Source organism: Musca vetustissima, unplaced genomic scaffold, assembly GCF_032173495.1.
Source record: "Musca vetustissima isolate MV318-11 ecotype Yass unplaced genomic scaffold, APGP_CSIRO_Mvet_v1 utg189325, whole genome shotgun sequence".
NCBI lineage: Eukaryota > Metazoa > Arthropoda > Insecta > Diptera > Muscidae > Musca > Musca vetustissima.
Genome location: NW_026887189.1, coordinates 73,464 through 79,628, shown reverse-complemented (window position 1 = coordinate 79,628; position 6,165 = coordinate 73,464).

Genomic DNA, 6,165 nt, shown 5'->3' with positions numbered 1-6,165 from the left:
ATCTAACTTTCCGTGGTTCTATATTCTGAGCTTGGACAATATTTCGCGATATTTGCACCCCCTTGACCGACTAGAGGTCAACAAATATTACTAATATTCAGTACAGCCCTTTAATTACTTGTCTAGATTCCCTGCACAGTGGGTTGTGTTGTGAAGTTCGAAAAAAACCCAAAATAAGTTTTCGGTCCACTTTATCCCAAAGTTGAAAATGTTCTTTGAAGTTCCAATTATTGTCCTTGACCATAATATATGGTAATGGGTTACTAAATAATATATGAATACGTAAGTAAATGTACATGTATGTAACTCCCACATCCGAGTACATACAACGATATAATTGGTATCAATTTGAAGGTCAACCACTCCTCTTGGATATATTATCAACTTCTCGGGTCTATTTTCTTCAAATTTTCAAATTGGTGCTGCACAAAGATATAATGCACTGACAAAATAGTTGTGTAGGGTATAAACACCAGTAAGGAAATGTAGTGAAATCGGACGGGGCCGACTATATGATAATCTTTACCTCTTTGGGCATATTCAAGAGTTGCATCCTAACAGACATCGACTTTTTGAAAGAACCATAGAAATTAGACGAAAATTTCTATAAAATTGAAATGACAAGTTGGCCTTTAAAATGGCAACAGATCATACAACAAAACGGTGCATACTTGGCCCATATCGGACATTCCGAAGTATGTCCTATAGTTCATATGAAAATAATGGATTTCTTTTTCCGCAACCTAATATATGGCAGCTGTATCTAAATTTGAACAGATTTCATCCAAACTTACCAGGCGTTATTTATGACCCATTATGCAAAATGTTGTGTCAATCAGACAAATCTAGATAAAATCGGAACCTATTTCATCCAAATTTACCAGACCTTATTTTAGATTTTTTGAACCTATTTCAACAAGACTTGATGCACGTTAAGCTATACTGAATTCAGTACGTTGTACAAAATTTTATGCATATATATGTGAGCTATATCTAAATCTAATCCGATTTCAACAAAACTGGACACCTTTAGTACGTTATGCTAAATTTCGTGTCAGTCGAACAAACGTGAGTCAATATATGACACACGTTAGGCGATTTGTTTATCGGTGTAACTTTGGGTCTTATACCAATTTTCACCAAATAAATAATCTATGCTAAATTTCTTCTTATTTGGATAATAAATACGACCTGTAGTTTACTACGGACAGACAGACGGACGGACATACATAAATCGACTCAGAATGTTATTCTATGCATATTCTCAAAAGGAATCTCGTTTCCTTTTGCCTGTTACAAACATATGCAAAAAGACATAATACCCTGTACCAAAGTGTAGTGAAGGGTATTAAAATAAAAAAAGAATGTGGGTGGTACCATTTGACTGGAACTATATTAACACTAAATTGCCGAAGGCAGTCATTTTGACCGTTTTTCAATTTCAAGTACAAAAACAATTGTGTATATTATGACCCAGCTTTTTAAAATTCGGTGACTTTTTGTACCACATAGAACTACGTTTATTAACCATAGTAGCTGCTTCCTCCCCTCTTTCATTCCCCGTATTCACATGTGCTATACCTATATTGCCTAAAAGCGGTCATTTTGACCTTTTTGAAATATTAAATAATCAAACTACTTTTATTATTGTATAAAGTAAATTTCTTATATGACCAGATCGGTACAACAACATCGAAACCCGTTTGCTACTCTAGAAACACATACGAACACACAAATCGGGAAAAATAAATTTTATATTTCCAGTCGATTTCACTCTTAGAGTAAAGACTGCCTCTTTTTTTCGAACATTTTGTCCGCGCTCTTATTTTTCAAAATGGGAAACTCGAGAGCCCTACCACCGAAAACCAATAATAACAACGTTTTGTATGATTGTAAACATTGTAAAAAATATTAAAAAATAGTTTAAAACATTTTTTTTTACACAATAAAATTTTTTTTAGAATGAGGTCATTTTGACCGATTTTAGGCAATATAGGTATATACAAAATTCCCGTATTTCTAGTGTTAAGAAAGAGGCTAAATATAAATCCTTTGGCTAATATGAATTTTTGAAAATGTGATTATGTTTTTATTTTTTAATTTTTAAAAAGGGCCTAAATATGGGGTGTATACTTGGACGGAACGTTATATATAGCTACGCCTAAGTTGAAAATATATTATTTACACACTTTTCTCTTATATGGTATTTTGGGTTCTCATTATCAAGCCTTACCACAAAAAGTTATTATTGATCCTGTTTTTAGGGTTGGTATGGAGATACCTCCCAATTTTCGTTATTTTGGATCTTTTTCCTCCTGGTGGGGGTGTGGACCGGCCCAAATGAACTTAACGACGTGTTGACGTTACGCTCGGCACCGAACTTGCTGTTCTTTTTGTCCAGTTAGAAGAAGTGGACCGATTAGCCGAATCTAAAAACATTTATGATGGTTCGGTTACGGATTATATTAAAAATATTCCTCATATTGTGGGTGAGGTACAAGAAGGAGTAGAGCAAAGGATTACATCGGTAAATCCCTTCGAAAAATCGGTAGATCCCTTCGAAAGTTATCGTGCGCACCAGCCACACAGATATGCAAATGGACGGACATTTATAAATCAACTCCAATTTGACAGAGACCGATTTGGTTCACGAAACTTAGGGTCTAAAGTCGATATTTGGATGAGGTTAATTTTTATTGTAGCAAAGTGTATATACCCTCACTTGTCGTTACTGGACTTCAATAAAATTAAAATAGTGTATATGGGGGATATGACCTGATAACTTGCTGCCTGGAGAAAACGAAATCCCAAACTTCAGACATTCAGTATGAAAAATTGGTCTAGGACTTTGGGAAACATATCTGTGTACTTTTATGGGAACTATTTAAAAGCAGGCACTTATGTTGAAAATAATATTTAAAGATAGTTTTTACCCAACCATAACTTCAAATACCAAATTACAGTCATTTCGCAATGCCAAAATATGGTCATTTCGACTGGAAAAAGGTACCTAGGACCATAAAATTGCATTGCTCCATATAGCCTATAACCAAAGATCGATCGATATTTATAATTTTTGGTAGCGACATTTTCTACCATATTATATCAACTATTGCTATTTTTGGGGTAAAATGTTCTATCCTATGATAATTGAAAAAACAAAATTATAGCCAATTCGCTTGTAAAACGTGCACAAATTCCTTTCAAGACAGCAATATGAAGGTACCATTATATGGCGGCTACCCTAAAAATGGTGAATAATATTGATAATATTTCGTATGAAGATTTACTACCTAATGAGTTCTCCAGAATACCGAATTACAGTCAAATCGGTTGAAAGCCGTTTCCAAAATACCGAATACCGAATTACCTGAATGTGCAAAATGTCAAAGTTCTATGTTAAATATTGTTACTTCTATCGCGATTTCATATAAAGGCTGTCATGGCTAAATTGGGAACTCCGGTGAATATTACGGGGTGTTTCAAACGGATTTATAAGTTTAAAAGAGTAATAAGTAATAAATGAGCTACCTCTAGGAAAGTTGGCCCGTGAAAAATATTCTTTAATAAATCCACGCCTCAGTTGGCCCGTGAAAAATATTCTTTAATAAATCCACGCCTCAGTTGGCCCGTGAAAAATATTCTTTAATAAATCCACGCCTCAGTTGGCCCGCCCGTGAAAAATATTCTTTAATAAATCCACGCCTCAGTTGGCCCGTGAAAAATATTCTTTAATAAATCCACGCCTCAGTTGGCCCGTGAAAAATATTCTTTAATAAATCCACGCCTCAGTTGGCCCGTGAAAAATATTCTTTAATAAATCCACGCCTCAGTTGGCCCGTGAAAAATATTCTTTAATAAATCCACGCCTCAGTTGGCCCGTGAAAAATATTCTTTAATAAATCCACGCCTCAGTTGGCCCGTGAAAAATATTCTTTAATAAATCCACGCCTCAGTTGGCCCGTGAAAAATATTCTTTAATAAATCCACGCCTCAGTTGGCCCGTGAAAAATATTCTTTAATAAATCCACGCCTCAGTTGGCCCGTGAAAAATATTCTTTAATAAATCCACGCCTCAGTTGGCCCGTGAAAAATATTCTTTAATAAATCCACGCCTCAGTTGGCCCGTGAAAAATATTCTTTAATAAATAATAAATCCACGCCTCAGTTGGCCCGTGAAAAATATTCTTTAATAAATCCACGCCTCAGTTGGCCCGTGAAAAATATTCTTTAATAAATCCACGCCTCAGTTGGCCCGTGAAAAATATTCTTTAATAAATCCACGCCTCAGTTGGCCCGTGAAAAATATTCTTTAATAAATCCACGCCTCAGTTGGCCCGTGAAAAATATTCTTTAATAAATCCACGCCTCAGTTGGCCCGTGAAAAATATTCTTTAATAAATCCACGCCTCAGTTGGCCCGTGAAAAATATTCTTTAATAAATCCACGCCTCAGTTGGCCCGTGAAAAATATTCTTTAATAAATCCACGCCTCAGTTGGCCCGTGAAAAATATTCTTTAATAAATCCACGCCTCAGTTGGCCCGTGAAAAATATTCTTTAATAAATCCACGCCTCAGTTGGCCCGTGAAAAATATTCTTTAATAAATCCACGCCTCAGTTGGCCCGTGAAAAATATTCTTTAATAAATCCACGCCTCAGTTGGCCCGTGAAAAATATTCTTTAATAAATCCACGCCTCAGTTGGCCCGTGAAAAATATTCTTTAATAAATCCACGCCTCAGTTGGCCCGTGAAAAATATTCTTTAATAAATCCACGCCTCAGTTGGCCCGTGAAAAATATTCTTTAATAAATCCACGCCTCAGTTGGCCCGTGAAAAATATTCTTTAATAAATCCACGCCTCAGTTGGCCCGTGAAAAATATTCTTTAATAAATCCACGCCTCAGTTGGCCCGTGAAAAATATTCTTTAATAAATCCACGCCTCAGTTGGCCCGTGAAAAATATTCTTTAATAAATCCACGCCTCAGTTGGCCCGTGAAAAATATTCTTTAATAAATCCACGCCTCAGTTGGCCCGTGAAAAATATTCTTTAATAAATCCACGCCTCAGTTGGCCCGTGAAAAATATTCTTTAATAAATCCACGCCTCAGTTGGCCCGTGAAAAATATTCTTTAATAAATCCACGCCTCAGTTGGCCCGTGAAAAATATTCTTTAATAAATCCACGCCTCAGTTGGCCCGTGAAAAATATTCTTTAATAAATCCACGCCTCAGTTGGCCCGTGAAAAATATTCTTTAATAAATCCACGCCTCAGTTGGCCCGTGAAAAATATTCTTTAATAAATCCACGCCTCAGTTGGCCCGTGAAAAATATTCTTTAATAAATCCACGCCTCAGTTGGCCCGTGAAAAATATTCTTTAATAAATCCACGCCTCAGTTGGCCCGTGAAAAATATTCTTTAATAAATCCACGCCTCAGTTGGCCCGTGAAAAATATTCTTTAATAAATCCACGCCTCAGTTGGCCCGTGAAAAATATTCTTTAATAAATCCACGCCTCAGTTGGCCCGTGAAAAATATTCTTTAATAAATCCACGCCTCAGTTGGCCCGTGAAAAATATTCTTTAATAAATCCACGCCTCAGTTGGCCCGTGAAAAATATTCTTTAATAAATCCACGCCTCAGTTGGCCCGTGAAAAATATTCTTTAATAAATCCACGCCTCAGTTGGCCCGTGAAAAATATTCTTTAATAAATCCACGCCTCAGTTGGCCCGTGAAAAATATTCTTTAATAAATCCACGCCTCAGTTGGCCCGTGAAAAATATTCTTTAATAAATCCACGCCTCAGTTGGCCCGTGAAAAATATTCTTTAATAAATCCACGCCTCAGTTGGCCCGTGAAAAATATTCTTTAATAAATCCACGCCTCAGTTGGCCCGTGAAAAATATTCTTTAATAAATCCACGCCTCAGTTGGCCCGTGAAAAATATTCTTTAATAAATCCACGCCTCAGTTGGCCCGTGAAAAATATTCTTTAATAAATCCACGCCTCAGTTGGCCCGTGAAAAATATTCTTTAATAAATCCACGCCTCAGTTGGCCCGTGAAAAATATTCTTTAATAAATCCACGCCTCAGTTGGCCCGTGAAAAATATTCTTTAATAAATCCACGCCTCAGTTGGCCCGTGAAAAAAATATTCTTTAATA